Below are 15,290 nucleotides of genomic sequence, written 5' to 3'. Positions count from 1 at the left end.
GTGATGTGAAGTCATTCAGCCAGCCCCCTCACTCTGACAGGTCGCATCTCCCTACCCCCACCAGTCAGCAGGCAGGCGCAAGGCACTTTGTTGGCGCGTGGTACACTGGCGTACTTTTGTCGCTCGACTGCCCCCCTCCACCTTGTCTTTTTTTAACACGCGAGCTCGTCTTTTTTTCAAATGCCACATCTCCACACACATGGAGCGGCTCGATAGCACATGCATCAGTGTCTCCTCTTTCAGATGTGATCTTCAATGAACCCTCAGAGCTTTGTTCATATATGAGTAGGTGCACAGGAGACAAGGAGCCGAGCAGAGAGGAGGTGGTGTGAGAGGTGGTGCTGGTAGCATACGGGTACATAATGAAAACGCCATAGAATCGACTCTAACCGGGGGATGATTTAAATATGCCCACACTGTGAGAATATTCATCTCGTTGGGAGTGCAACTTTGGCGTTGCCCAATACATGCAAATGTGTTTTCAAAAATTTAATTTAGAAAGCTAAAGGGCACAGGTGATTTATGCATGTTTTACTGTGGCCTGTATTATTTGTGCAGCCTTTTCCACCTCCTGTTAATTTCCATTTTAAAAAGTATTTGCATGACTGAACCTCGCAGGTTTATTTTCCTGAATCTGACAGTGTACAAACAGATTTTGAATACTTCATGGAAGTTGGCACCACTTTGCATGACAGAGCAATGTTGGCAGCAGAGAGCAATGAATACGCATCATGTACAAGTGACTGATTCTGCTGTAGAGTGACTCAGAAGTCGCAGTGAACCCGCTGAAATGGTCTCTAAGTGGTATATTGTGTTTACTGGTGCAACCAAGAGATTATGTTTAGAGAATGAGCTTGTAGATTATGACACATTATGATTGTTCGGGTTTTCCCTTCGTGTCTGTGACTTTTGCTTGTCTGATCCAATATCCAAGCAACAGGATTTAGACTCTTGTCTTCCTCATTAAATTTTAAATATCGCACTCGCGGTAACACGCAATTTGACAACATACAAGATCCTTCAGTTTCTTATTTCTGGTATCCATTTAAGAACAACTTTCACAAGTTTCCACGATATAAATATGCATCATAAAAAGGCATGACTTGAAAGAGCAGCGTGCGCCTCACTTCTCTTACTCGACACGAGCCGTGTGAAGCGCCCAAAGAGTTTTAACTAAATAAAGCTTACTTTGCCAAAGAAGAGATTAACCCATGTTTCAAGTTTATTTCTTGCTTGTTACTTCATTTGGCTGCTGTTGTTATTAGCGCTTTTGGCAAGAGGGCCTAGTGGTAAATATAAACACCACAAAAAAGGCAAGACATTCAAGGCAATGAGGAGATAAAACAGGATCTGAGAAAATGGTATGGCAAGGAATTCACGAGGCAGTAAATAGCCAAGGGTGACTTTTAGACCTGCACGCAGGATTTTAAAAAACTGTTTAGTGTCGAAAGGCTTTCGGACTTTTCTAAAGGCTTTAAAAGTGGTCCCAAAGACATGTCACTGACAGGGACACAACGTCCTCCCCTTCAACTCCAGCCTTAATATCTGTTATTAGTTGGAGACCAATTTGGGATAGAAGGAACAAAATATACAGCGGCGTGAAAAAGTGTTGGCCCTCTTACTGATTTGTCACACCTAAATGTTTCAGATCATCAATTAAGAAATCACTTAAATATGACCTGCCTAAAAAGGACCAAAAGATGATTAAAAGCTAGACATCATGCTCAGATCCAAAAAACAAAACAAAACAAAAAAAAAAAACAGGAACTGAAGATCTCTGGAAAAGGTTATACAGTCAAAAGCTTTGGGACTCCAGTGAACCACAGTGAGAGCCATTATCCACAAATAACCACAAACACATAACAGTGGTGAACCTTCCCAGGAGTGGCCGGCCGACCAAAATTACTGCAAGAGTGCAGTGATGACTCACCCAAGAGGTCACAAAAGACCTCACAACAATATCCAAAGAACTACAGGCCTCACTTGACTCAGTTAAGGTCAGAGTTCATGACTCCACCATAAGAAAGAGACTGGGCTAAAATGGCCTGTATGGCAGAGCTCCAAGACCAAAACCACAGCTGAGCAAAAAGTACTCTTACTTACATCTTAAGTAAAAGTAACACCACATTTAATAAAAAGAACATCATACCAGCAGTAAGATCTGGTGGTGGTATTGTGGTGGTCTGGAGCTGTTTTGCTGCTTTAGGACCTGGAAGACTTGCAGTGATAAATGAAAACATGGATTCTGCTGTCTACCAAAAAATCCTGAAGGAGAACGTCCAGCCATCTGTTCATGACCTCAAGCTGAAGAGAACTTGGGTTCTGCAGCAGAACAATGATCCAAAACACACCAGTAAGTCCACGATGGAGGCAATCTAAATGAAGACTTTGGAGAGGCCTAGTCAAAGTCCTGACCTGAATCCTATTGAGATGCTGTGTCATGACCTTAAAAAAAGCCTGTTATTGCTCGAAAACCCTCCGATGTGGCTGAATTACAATATTTCCACAAAGATGAGCGGGTCAAAATTCCTCCACAGCTCTGGAAAAGACTCATGGAAAGTTATCACAAACACTTGATTGCATCGTTAAGTTGGCCACTCCAATTGTTTGGCAGGTCGGGTCTGGCCCAGAGGCCGTAGTCTGGGGACCCCTGTTCTAAGCTAAAATAGTGTCAATAACAACCCACTCAAAGGCTATATTAATCGCGAGCTAATAGACATCATCGCATTGCGTTGAACAATTGCTTTGTTGTTTAATTTACGTAACCATTAGGTGGCAGCATAACCCAAACATTTCTATTCGACCTACAAATTACAGCTAACATTGTCAAAGTCAGTAAAGAGTTTGGTTCTATAGACATTCACAAGTTTCCATTGACACGTATCTTGGTTTTTATAGGATCAGCACAGACGTACACAATCAACCTATTCAGAACATTTTATCTTGGGTGAAGCAATTCATCAATAATGAATCAAAACATTTACAGTTAAAGCTTAGAGAGCCGGTATGGCTGCAACAACCAAACACAAGGATTTATTATGATATACACTACCAGTCTAAAGTTTGGACACAGCTTCTCATTCAATTCAGTGAAAGGGTGTGTCCAAACTTTTGACGGGTAGTGTAGCCTACCCATCGATACAATGCGCTGTTTTACAACTCATGATGTTTCATTTATGAGAAAACAAGGTGCAGCGTGTCAAGCTACTCTACCCGTCACTATTCCCTTTATGGAGCAGGAAACAGAAAAGGCAGCGTTCCCCAGGTTTAATGTAGCTGAATACTGTAGTGCTCAGGTCCAAAGGTGACGCTGGTGACTTTTCCCCATCTATTCAGTTTTCCCTCAGTCTGCAGCTGTGTAGACCTTTCAGTCTGCCATTGTTTTCTGCTTTGAATCTCACAAGGTTCTTCCATCCAAAAAAAAAAAAAAGATAGGATAATAGCAGCCTTTGTTGGAAGTGCCTTTGAAATATCACGTATTAATGGATGCCATTTTAGAAGTGCAGCTGCTGTTAAGTTTGAATAAATTGTGATAAAACTTGCGTGGAGAGATAATACTTATTAAACACAGACGGAAAAGGTGATACAGGCGTTCAACCTTCCACCAAGAGAAAAAAGAAAATTGCTGGAATGGAAGAAATCAAGGCCCTGAAAAAAAATATGAAAGCGCAATTACAGTTTGAGCTTTCAGAACATTAAAATAATAGACCTACTTTGCTTTGTGCATCCTTACCGCTCCAACTATTTTTCCATAGAGCCTGCACTGATTGGTAAGACTTGCTGACAACTCAGGCTGCTTTGTTTTTTTTTAACTCTCCATCTATCCAAGGTCCGTTTTTGTTTTGTTTAGTAGTATTTTCTTTCATCATTAGGCACAGCTTCAAAACTGGCATTCATAATGAAATTATTCTTATCTGATCACAGCGCACAGCACACAAGTCCAGAGAATTGAAAAACAAAAGCCACCGTGAAATTAAAACACATTTAAACAAGAATTAGCATGACATGAGAAATGAGAATAGAAGAATCACTTAATACTTAACACAGACTATAATATCCATTCATAAAATGTCAAAAAATAAATAGTTTCTATGTGTGTTCATTTTGTTTCTTCAAAGTTGTCACGTTGAAGTGGACTGCCGCTCTTCACTGTGCTTGGGATTTGCCGTCGGCTCAGATGATGCTATTCTCAGAGCTGTATAAATTGTTAGCTCCGCTCTTTGATTTGCCTCATTTAAAAGGTCTTTGGTTAATTTAATAGACCGCAGAGTGAACTTTTCAGACTTCAGGGCTGGGTATAAAAATCACGGAGAGTAATCTTACATCATTAATCTAAAAATGCTTCTTAAAAGGAGGCGCTTTTCTATGAGTCGGTTCTGCTCCAGGATGACATTTGCACACATTACAAGCAGATGGAAGTTCAAACAAACTTAAAGAGGTGTCGTTTCTGTCATGGCATGAGTTTCCTGCATCACATTACATGTTTTGAATCTTCCGTGGCTGACTTCATCCAGCTGCCTGTCATTGTCCTGATTGCTCCTCAGACTGCTCCAGTTTATTCAGGCCTGACGGTGCGTTCACAAAACTCTGCCATTCTAACTTGCGTTATTTCAGGATGTCATACATTCCCTTCTTTAGTCATTGTGCTACATGGTTTTAACGATTCATTAACAAGTGGAACCATTGAAAACGGTGTGTGATGCCACCGTGCAGTGTGATAATGTTTTGCGAAGAAATGTGCTGGAATAATTTATCCCTAACAGTGCGTCAGTGTTGCTCCTGGGAGATATCACACTTAAACTTGGTCAAAGGAACAGGAACAGAGGTAAACCGTTTACTGTGAATATTTTGTGTTCAGCGACTTAAACTTTTCAGCTCCCACTTCTTTGCTTGGTTTTCAATGTGAAATTCTCTGGATCGTCTATAAGCTCCCAGTCAGCATGCTTCAGACGTTTCTCTAGTGTTCCTGCTTCAAGCCCCTTTTTCCCGCAGCTATCATTGACTATGTGTCAAATACCAGATTTTTTTCCCCACCTTATTTCAAATAAAAAATATTCCCAGTACGCTGTTTACATGACAAATGAAAAGGAATATTTTACCATTATACCCATTTTCATGCAGCAGGATTTTTTATTTTTTTTCGACTGTTGGCAAACTTACTTGATCATGCACCCACAGCCTCCTTCTTTTATTTCTAAGGTTGCTGCAGTGGTGGAATCTGTATACATTCGAAGACCTGCTGATATCCAAGGCTTTTTATATTAGTTGTGTTTTTATTTCCAGGAAATGTGAGATTTCATTTTGGGGATGCATCTCTAACCCAGCCTTGCAAATAGCTGGCTAGCAACACGCAACGATGATCCCAGACAAACTGCGGTAAGACAAACATCCAATTTTGATGCGTATTCCACATGTGCTGCTTACATGTCTAAGGAATATTCCAGAGACCTGAGTAATATTGGAATATGCACCCTTTCTTAACTGTAAAATACTACTACATATTTTAGACATCAAAATGGAATATTTAGATTACATGAGCGGTATCGGATTCAAATAATCAGAATAAATGCTTTTTTTCTTCATAAATTCCTGCAGCCAAACAGGAGCTTCAATCCTTCAACACCACATGCAAAAGACCATTTATCACCTTTTTCTGGTCTGCGTCGAGTCTGTTCCTGGAAAACAATCAACGACCAATTTACAGTTCTGCCTTGTATGACTTAGCCTGTGATTTTGCACATATCCACAGACTCCGAGTGCCTCACAATGATTAAAAGTGGGTGTGCTTATCTGCCCAACCAGAAATGTGGGGTTTTCTCTTGGGCATGCATCCTGCTTCATTCCCAATTCAGTGCATCCAAAGAGAGCCAATAATCAGCCGGCCTGTGCTGACAATCTCTCCACGTACGGTTGCATTCCTTAACCCACCTATTGGTGCTATTTCCAGCCGTAAACAACAGTATGTGGAAAAATAAAAAAAAAAATAAATAAAAAAAGGAGAGTGCATTATTGTGTTTCTGCTCATTTGTCTCTGACATAAAATATATATTACACTAGTTAAAGCTTGTCATCATTGGTTTTCATTAAAATGATATGTAATGAAACAAAGGCGGAAAACACAGCCGTGCACCAAGATAACAGGAGTGGTTTTAATACAACAACTCATAACTGTGACTTTATAAACAGACACTTCCAGGGAGAGTTTATTACTTCCTCAGTGTTTATTTGCTTTCAGCCTGGCATGGAGTTCACTCCCCACCTCTGTGTGGTGGGGAGAGAAATTCCGCAGTATCAATCATTTTGCACAAGCAGACCAGTTACTTTCATGCTTACACCGAAATGATTGGTTTTAATTAAATCATTTCTCTGCTTTGAAGTGGGTTCATTGTGATGACGCAGACCGAAGTGCATTTTGGAGTTTGATAGGAAAGAAGCTGTGGATTGAATAATACCTAAGAAAGTAGAATAAATAAATAGATAAACAAATAAAGCAGCAGTGCCCAAAGCCGTGCTGTGCCGGAAGAAGCAGAATTGCTGAAATGTACAGTACTCAATGGTTTAACTGCACTGTGATTGTGTGCGTGCGCTTGTGAGGGTGATTCTGGAGACCTGGTACACTCGTAGCAGGCTCACACTCATAAATCAATGTCGTGTTTTATTTAGAGACATGGCCAGCTCCCTCCCAGCGAAACCTTCCCCCTCCCTGCGCATCTCTCCGAGTCCCCGGGTTTAAGACAGCACACGTGAACAACACCAGCCATGGCTTTTTGTTATCAACCGAATCATCACCTACAATTTCCTCCTCCTCCCCCCCTCCCTCCGTCGTTCCCTTACTCATCTGCCTTTCATTTTCAACGCAGCATCCCATTCCATTACCTTCTACTGTGACATTTACTCACTCTTTTATGATGAATTCATAAAATCACGACAATGATAGCACACTGAGTGTGCTTTATGGAAACTCATTACATAGTATCTATCTCTGCCTGTCCGTCTCCCGCTCCCAGACACATACACATACTTTCAGTCACTCCACTGCACACAGAGACAACAGAAAGCGGCACAATGATGTGAAAAGTTTGGCTGTGAGCTCTCTGTGGAGTGTTCTGATAAGGCTATCAACGCTTGGCTGGCTGATACACTCGGTGAGGCTGCAGTTGTTTTTCTCTGGAATCCCTTTTCAGATCACTCAAACCTTCTCTTTGCCACATTAGGCTGAACGTAGAAGGAGAAAACATCCTGCAATGATACAGATTTTCCAAATAGAAAATTTGAGACGTATTTTACATGAGGTGAGAAACGGCCGCCTCTCAGAAACTTTAATCGTGCTGTTGGAACAATTTCCTACATGAGTGCTTTCATTTTTAATTGCTACAATGCACATACTTAGCCCTGCGATGGACTGGTGACCTGTCCATGAGTGTACACCGCCTCTCGGCCAATAACGGCTGGGATAGGCTCCAGCACCCCTGTGACCTTCCATACCAGAGGGCATAGTGGCGATAGAAGATGAATGAATGAATGCACTTCTACATTATTCTTGCTTGAACACATACTACGCTGCACCATTGTTTGGCATGTCTTTTCTTTGGGAAAATATCACTTCTTGCGAAAGTCACACATCGACAGAACGTGTCGCGTGGAATATTCCAAATGCTCTTTCGACAGGAAATTGGTAAATCCTCGGAACAACATCTAATTCACACTAAAACACAACATTCAACACGGCGCCGTGAGAAATCCTCCTGCCTCTCTTAGTTTCCACTGAGCACTCAGCAGCAGCAGCCTCGGCCCCGCAACATAATGTTTTCTCTCACTGCTTGCATCATCATGCCAAACCTTAACCGACCCCAGCAACCACCTCCCCGATTCCACAATCACCACAGCCCTTCCAGGTTTGTCTGTACCAACTATATTACCATGCTCTCTGGTTTGATGAGAAAACTCATGCGTCTAATATAACCCGAAGGCTGAGTTTCCATTACTGACCTGCCCGTAACTCAAAACCGCATGCTTCTGCCGAGGCACTTCTGAGCAGCACTCTCACTTTTTGTGGATTTAAATCGGAGCAGAGGCAGATAAGACCCCATAGCTGCAGGTGAGCACACCAACAGCAAGATGTACATCATCACAGGGTGGCAGCGCTCCGGTTAAAAATAGCTTTGCAGAAGTGCACTGCACCGACATGTGACATACTTTACACGGAGGCCCCAGACTGGGAGGCGAACCTTATTTGAAACATTCAGGTTTCGTCATTTTTGTTTATTTATTTATTTATTTTTTGGTGCTGACTTGAAGTAAGATCAGAATTTTTTCGTAAATGATATTGCTTGGTTTACGTGACCGTGCAAAGCTGTGGACATTGGAGACTTGAAAGAGAGTCACGTGATGAAGTGAGTCTTGTGTGTGTGAGCTTTAGGTAACAACTGTTAAAGTTAGAGAATGACTGTGATTTGTTTCATTGTCGGTAAAGAAAACCTGTCTCACATCTGTGTCTTGCACGGACCAACCAACAGCCCGTCACAGCCATGTCACCACTGCTCAAGTATTTTCTTGTGGCTTAGTTGCAAACAGTGAGCACATATCTCATTGGAAAGTGGAAATTGCATGAAGAAAAAAAAATAGGAAATGCATTTTCTGTGAAGGTTCAAAATGTTGACAGGAAACTGTGAATCAACCTGTAGGTACTGTCATGTCTTGTCTGTGTTTTCTCTATTTCAGTTCAGCACTTCCTCAGCTTTATTTTGTCTAAGGCTGTGTCCGAAACTGTTCACTCACTTCCTAACCCCCGCTCTTTATGTCGGGTTTCACTATATAGTGAGCTCAATCCCAGCAGCTTTCAGACTCTACACATGTGGTCGTTTGACGTGAAGTTAATGACGTCGCTGCTGTCACATCATTGCGTGTCAGACTACCTGGCTCCTCTGGTTATACCATTATAATTTCCTCATTACTGATTTATAAATTAACAAATATATGTTCATGAAATAAAAATATAAAATCAGGCCAAATTAGGACTTTCGTAAGCATTGGTGGTTCAGTGGTAGAATTCTCGCCTGCCACGCGGGAGGCCCGGGTTCGATTCCCGGCCAATGCATAAAGTTTTTTGAGTGGGAGTTGCTGTAACAGACAGTAATTTCCTGTGGGATCGATAAAGTGATTTTGATGAGAAGAAACCAACTTACCATAGAATTACAGCAGAGAAGACTGCATCATGCCGTTATTGCTGCACATGCAAGACGTCGTCAAACTGTAAGTGAAAACTTCAATCTGCGGGGCCGCTAGAGACGCAGTGCATGATGGGATATCCACCATTTGTCTCTTGTCATTCAAGTAGTTTTCTAGTGGTTTTTTGGCTTTGGATTAGATTTTTGGATTTTGTGACCTCTCTGCCTACTCTGCCTGAGTCCTGTGTACGGAAACTGCTTTCCAATTAACTTACTGTTTTTTGGAAACACTGTTGTGAGTCGTGTGTTTGGGTCTACGCTTTGTGTGCTCGTTCAAACCACATCAGGTACTACTTCGACACCAGTCGGCATAGAACGTGCGATGCAGCCAATATAATCTGTATTCATCAGAGGCTTACCTTAATGCTGTGATGAGCTGCCAGTTGTAATCCCTTCATTTTCATGGCTATTGCATCATTTTTGTCAAGGTCCGTGAGCAGTGTTTCTGCTGTGTCCCAAAAACCAGACATCCATCACCAGCTGCAGAAGTTGTTTCTGTGGCTGAGGTTTTGTTGCACACGAAACAATGATGTGAACTTCTCCATTTCTTTTTCTCAGATTTCATGGATATCTTTTTTGTTGCTGCATATCCAGTTCAATTAGCTCACTTGTTTTATTCTTTTGTTTCTCTACATCTCTACATCTGCAATTCATGTTCTGCTGGGAAACTTTTGACAGGTACCACCCACCTAGACCAGATCAGACCAGACAAGACACCCCCACCCGATAGCAATGACACTCCGTTATGGCAGCAGTCATCCCCAGCAGGATTCACTAGATCCTTAATTGATCAAGTATGTGTGGGTTGCACTGGAACAAGCCTGATCCATAGAGGGGCAAGACCTCAACCCATAGGACCCAAAGGCCCCCACTAACAACATCCTGTTACCAGACACCACAGGACACCCTCAGAAGACCCATGTCCATACTCTGATGAGTCACAACTGTTTAGGAGGCACAAGGGAGACCTACACAATATTAGGAAGGTGGTCCTAATGTTATGTCTGATCAGTGTAGATGAAAGCATCACCTCCGACGTGCGTCAGTGTTTGCCTCCTGTCCTTGTCTCTCCCTCCTTGTGGTTGTGTGCTCCGCCCTTATTAGTGTCACTTGCGTGCTGTTAATCAATCAGTTCTGTGTGTTTAGAATCCAGCTCTCCTGCTTGTCAGCTTTCACTTTGCCTGTAAATCTTGTCAGTGTCTTTCCAACCTTGGCTGAATGTCTTGTGTCGTGCCTTTTAAGTCATTTGGAACTCAGCTTTAATCTATTAAGCCTCACTTTTTGTCCTGTCAACCTGTTTGGTAGACCCTGTGTTTAGGCTCTTCCTTTGGACTGAATCATGACAGATAGACCACTATTAATTTAGGATCACTATCGCTGCCGTGGTGGACAAAACATAATTTTAAAGAAGGCGAAGTATGAAACAAAACAAAAAAAAATCCCAGTCAATACACATACGTATGCTTTCACTGTAAATGCAGTTCCTAAATATAGATTTTTTAGGATTAATATGCCCCAGTATCAGCGATACCCTCCGGTGGTCGAGTACTTTGTTCCACAGTTGGAGCTGAGCTACACAGGAAGTGCAGTCCCCAGTGATGTGGTCTGTTGTCCCGGGGGCTCAGAGCAGCGGGATGTTGTTTGACTTGAGGGTATACAAGGGGAGTCAGTGGGATATGAGGTTTCTTGGGGTATGGTGTGTGTGTGTATACACAGAAGAGTAGAAAGAATGTCAGAAATATGATGTTTACATGTCCTCGTCAGCTCAGATCTGAGAGGACTGGAGCTACTGGAGGCTTCTACCAGACTTGACATCCCTCATGTCTGGAGGAGATAAAAGGCCTGGACCGGTTTTGCTTTGGGTAGTTGCAGAGGGTTTCTTATTGGGTGCATCACACAGCAGTCAAGTCTTATTGGGAAATTGATCCATGAAAAAAGGGAGGAACATTTCTTTTTCTTGACATATTGAAAGTCGGCTGGACTCCATCTTAAAGGTTTCTCAGTTTGTTTTTTCTAAATTAGGACATTGTAAATTAGAAACCTTTTTAATTCTGTTGCACACAATTGTTAGGGTATTGATGACTGGCCCAAAATGAGAAGCAGTATTCACATTGTGCTTACGGAGATGGAATTCAGCGCACATTTCAGTATTTATACCCAAAGATTGTTTCCTAGATCTTCAAAAAGATGAGGACTGGGGCGCCAGAGTGAAAAGAGTTTCAGATGTGATAAGCTGAATGTTAAAATTTGCAAGATGTGAAAGAGAGGATGAATTCTGTCAAGAGGAATGGCAGACTGCTCATTGGACCTGGGACAAACGTCAGTTTTACATAGAGAGCATGGTCTGGAAATGTGATCACGTTGACAACCATGGTGAGAATCATAGTACATGCTGCCTACGTTGCCACAGAAAACTGTCAGTATACTAATCTGTCAGTGAGGCTATATCAGCGCGTCCTAGACATTGTCTGTATGTACTATGGACTACTCCATTGTGATCAAACCCATTGGATGCCAAACCTCGAAAATGGATCCTGAAGTGGGCGGAGCCCGCGGTTGCCATGTTGGATGAACTTTACTCTGGGCCTCACTTTGATACTCCAAATATGGAGATGGGGGACGTGTTGGGGTAGAGCTAAAGCAGCTTGGACGTACATGTTAGCTCAGGCTACTGCCAGTCACAAGTGGGAACACTTTTAATTTAACATAATTTTAAATCTTAATAAATAATAAATGAGACCAAAATCTTGTACCAGGCTGTAAACATGTTTGTAAAGTTGGGTTTTTTAACATGTGGGTCTATGGTGATTTGCTCCCTTTTGGAGCCAGCCTCAAGTGGCCACTCTGTGAACTGCAATTTTTTGCACTTCTGCACAGGCTTCATCGCTCAGACCCGGGGGTTGCCACCTGGTCCTAGATGCCAAATCAATTGTGTTCCATTAGAAATTATAGTTACATGCATTGTGGCCAATTTGTATTGTTTTGAAGAAAACATATGACTGGATTAAAAGGAAATGACTAAATGTAACTTCTACAACACAGGGTCATGTTAACATACAAATGACTTGTACAGTCTTCCTTCATTAGGGGCTGACACGCTGTATTTATGCAGACAGTAAAAGAAGGGGGAAAAATATTTTAATACCAAAAGTAAAAGATTTGCTTCAAAATGTTGAAGTGAGCTCTCATGTTTTTATAAATCATTTTCTTATCATGTTACGTTCCAGACGCAGCTGCATTCGACTGGTTTTTCTGTAAAAGTTTCATTTAATTTTTAAAACGTCACAATCTATTTTGAATTTTCAAGTGAGGCGGCACCCAAACTTATAATGCTCTCATCGCATTCTCACAGGACGACTTACGCACAGACACGCTGCACGGAAAAGAAACACGCACAAGAATGCACACGCACACGCCGAAATCCAGTCAGGAAGACAAAGCCCATAAATAGTAGCACTTGCATGAAAGCGATAGCGGGAGAAGGTACTTCCGAAGGTGGTTTCTGGGTTTATTTGTGTGGGTGTGATGGGATGGCAGCAGCTATATCTGAGTAAACTAGACCCAGGTAAACAACACCAGGATAGCACTGCAGGAGTCAGAGCAGAATTAAGTGGGATTAGAGGCATTTAAAAAAAAAAAAAAATGTCAAGGAATGATTTGTAATCCCTCTCTCAAGAAAATCTGCAAATTTGAGGAAAAACTTAAATTAGATGTCAGATAAGGACATGCTGATTTGCATGTATATATATATATATATATATATATATAAGAATGAGACCTCATTAAACCCATGTCTCTTATAGATTCAGCACTACACAATAGGATATGTATTAAAAAATCAAGTATGGTTCTCAGTAAATGAACATACTGCAGCCTTGCTGCAGCTGGATGAAATGGAGCCCGAAGAGTGAAAAGAGGGCAATTTTCTGCCTGCGGTGTGTGGAACAGAAAGTTCTGCAGCGGCTCCAGTTTTGTCATTTTCCAGTGGCTACGCAGCTAAGAGCAAAGTGTCGGATGGAAATGACACCGGTGTTGCGCACACTGGGGGATACATCTGGTCTGTAATGGAAGAAGATTGAGCAGATGTGAAGGCTGGAGGATTGTGAAATGAATGCCTTGTGAGCAGATACATTTCCCCAACCAGTCGTCATCATCAGTCCTCATTCACTGTTTTATTTCTTGGTCCGTCTGTTTTTTTTTTTCCCCGCTGTCTACCGGGCTCCCATTGCCGTCGTCATTCGCTGGCATTCATCCCTATTTTATCGCTTGTCTTCATCCACGACAAACAGACAAAGACAGGACACAGGTTTTAAGCTTATAGAGGATTTAAAAAAAAAGAAAGAAGAAGAATATCCCACAATAAGAGCCTTGGCTCATATCTACAGAACTCTCTCTGTGCTTTAAGTCTCCAGTCTCCAGTTTCAACAGTGAAACCAGTTACATCATGCATGAAAGAGTATTTCATGTGTGATGAGTATGTTTGTTAGCTTTTACAATCAAAGGCTTAGAGTTCCACAGTTTACAGGATGCCGATCGTTGTGTGACACAGTTCAGCCCTTAAACCCTGTGATACATATAAATTTCCTATTGAAAAATGTCCGGACATTTATTCAGTATCTTCAAAACTGTGAGGTCAAAAGCAACAGCCTTGGGCTCCACGGATAAAAGAAATTACAGAATAATTTCGAAATGCTGTAAGTCTCTTTATATCACCAGTTCAGAGTGATATTTGAAAGACGAAAGATGGATTATGTTCTAAACCACATTTGATGCAACAGAAAGACAGCATAGTAAGTGGTACTCACATTTTACTCCTAACATAAGGTAGAAGGGGTTAAAAAAAAAGATTGGTTCTCAAGTAGACAGGAATAGAAATAGATGTGTTAAACTGTTAATGCTTAGACAAGCAATATGAACTGAATGTCAAGCTGTAATTGCCTTTCCTTTTTAAATTGAGCATTAAAGAAAATAAACTTTGTGTGGAAACGGAGAGAATGTAAAAAAAAAAGTTTTCACGCTCAGTTGAGAGTGAAAAGTTGTAGATAAAGGCAAAATGTAACAAAGGGCGACAAAAACAAAGAAACGAAGGCTCCGGTTTCACTGCCCAGGTGAGAAATTGGTCAAGTTAATGAATGAAACACATATAAATACAGTACAATGCTTCTGTCACACTTTCTGCATGGCTTTCTGACAGTTTAATATTAGACTCGTGCTCTTTTAATCATGCTGCTTTCATGCATGCTCTTCCCCTGCAGTCGTTTAATGGCGCTGACAGGAACATGGGATCCAAGGCAGGAATTTATCTTGATGTGCTCAACTGTAATATTTAATGCCATAGTGAGTCTCTTTCTGCACTTCTGTCTCGGCTTCAGGGACGGCTGGTAAATACGGGCTAACAGGGCTAAGCCCTCCCAAGCTAACACGAAAAAGAGGAGAAATTTATTTATTTATTATCTTATTTATATTTTAAATGTATAATTGTTTTAAGTTTTAGTGATACCAAGGGTATCAACAGCACCAAAAAGTCAAAAGGAAAACACAGAATATCTCTCAATGGGCTGATTTATTAGAGCCCCAGCGCAGAGTCCGCTTTCATTCATTTAATTCTTGTAAATGATTGACAGGTGTCATGTCACGTCCCCGTCATTCACTGATCATTTGGGCTAAATCCAGTTGGTCCTCAGGCTGCTGGTCATTGGTGCTACTGGTGCCAGAGTGGGAGGAGGGAGAGGAAGTTCAGCTGCGGCGGCGTTAGCATGAACAAAGTGGGTTACTTTGGGTTTCTAATCCATTTTCCTCAATGTCTTAGGAGGAAGAGTTGGACGTTAAGATACTGGGATCACGTTGGCCAGACGATGTTCAAATAAGTCAAAGGGACAAACGCCAAAATCATTTTTCCAGTTTTGTGTTTCTTGACTGGCTAATGGCAAGTGTAGCTAAGAATTCACCTTTCTGTTTCCTGTACTTGCCTTTTGGAGGAGATACGGCACAGACCCAACAAGCAATTGTTGGCAACATAAGTCACACTGGAAACATGCACAGAGTCATGAGGAAGCATTCGGA

General features: G+C 41.6%; 1 long non-coding RNA gene and 1 other non-coding gene across 2 annotated transcripts; both read left to right on the top strand.

Moving 5' to 3' along the window:
• The first annotated feature begins 4,446 nt into the window (after positions 1 to 4,446).
• On the top strand, positions 4,447 to 5,981 carry LOC125024437. The gene is made up of 3 exons (XR_007114753.1): positions 4,447 to 4,825; positions 5,284 to 5,376; positions 5,596 to 5,981. It is a non-coding gene; the product is annotated as an uncharacterized LOC125024437 (long non-coding RNA).
• Positions 5,982 to 9,026: 3,045 nt separating this feature from the next.
• On the top strand, positions 9,027 to 9,097 carry trnag-gcc. The gene has a single exon. It is a non-coding gene; the product is annotated as a tRNA-Gly (tRNA).
• Positions 9,098 to 15,290: the final 6,193 nt, after the last annotated feature.

This window comes from Mugil cephalus, chromosome 1 (genome assembly GCF_022458985.1).
Source record: "Mugil cephalus isolate CIBA_MC_2020 chromosome 1, CIBA_Mcephalus_1.1, whole genome shotgun sequence".
NCBI classification, from domain to species: Eukaryota; Metazoa; Chordata; class Actinopteri; order Mugiliformes; family Mugilidae; genus Mugil; species Mugil cephalus.
This window is presented reverse-complemented; position numbering and strand designations above follow the sequence as displayed.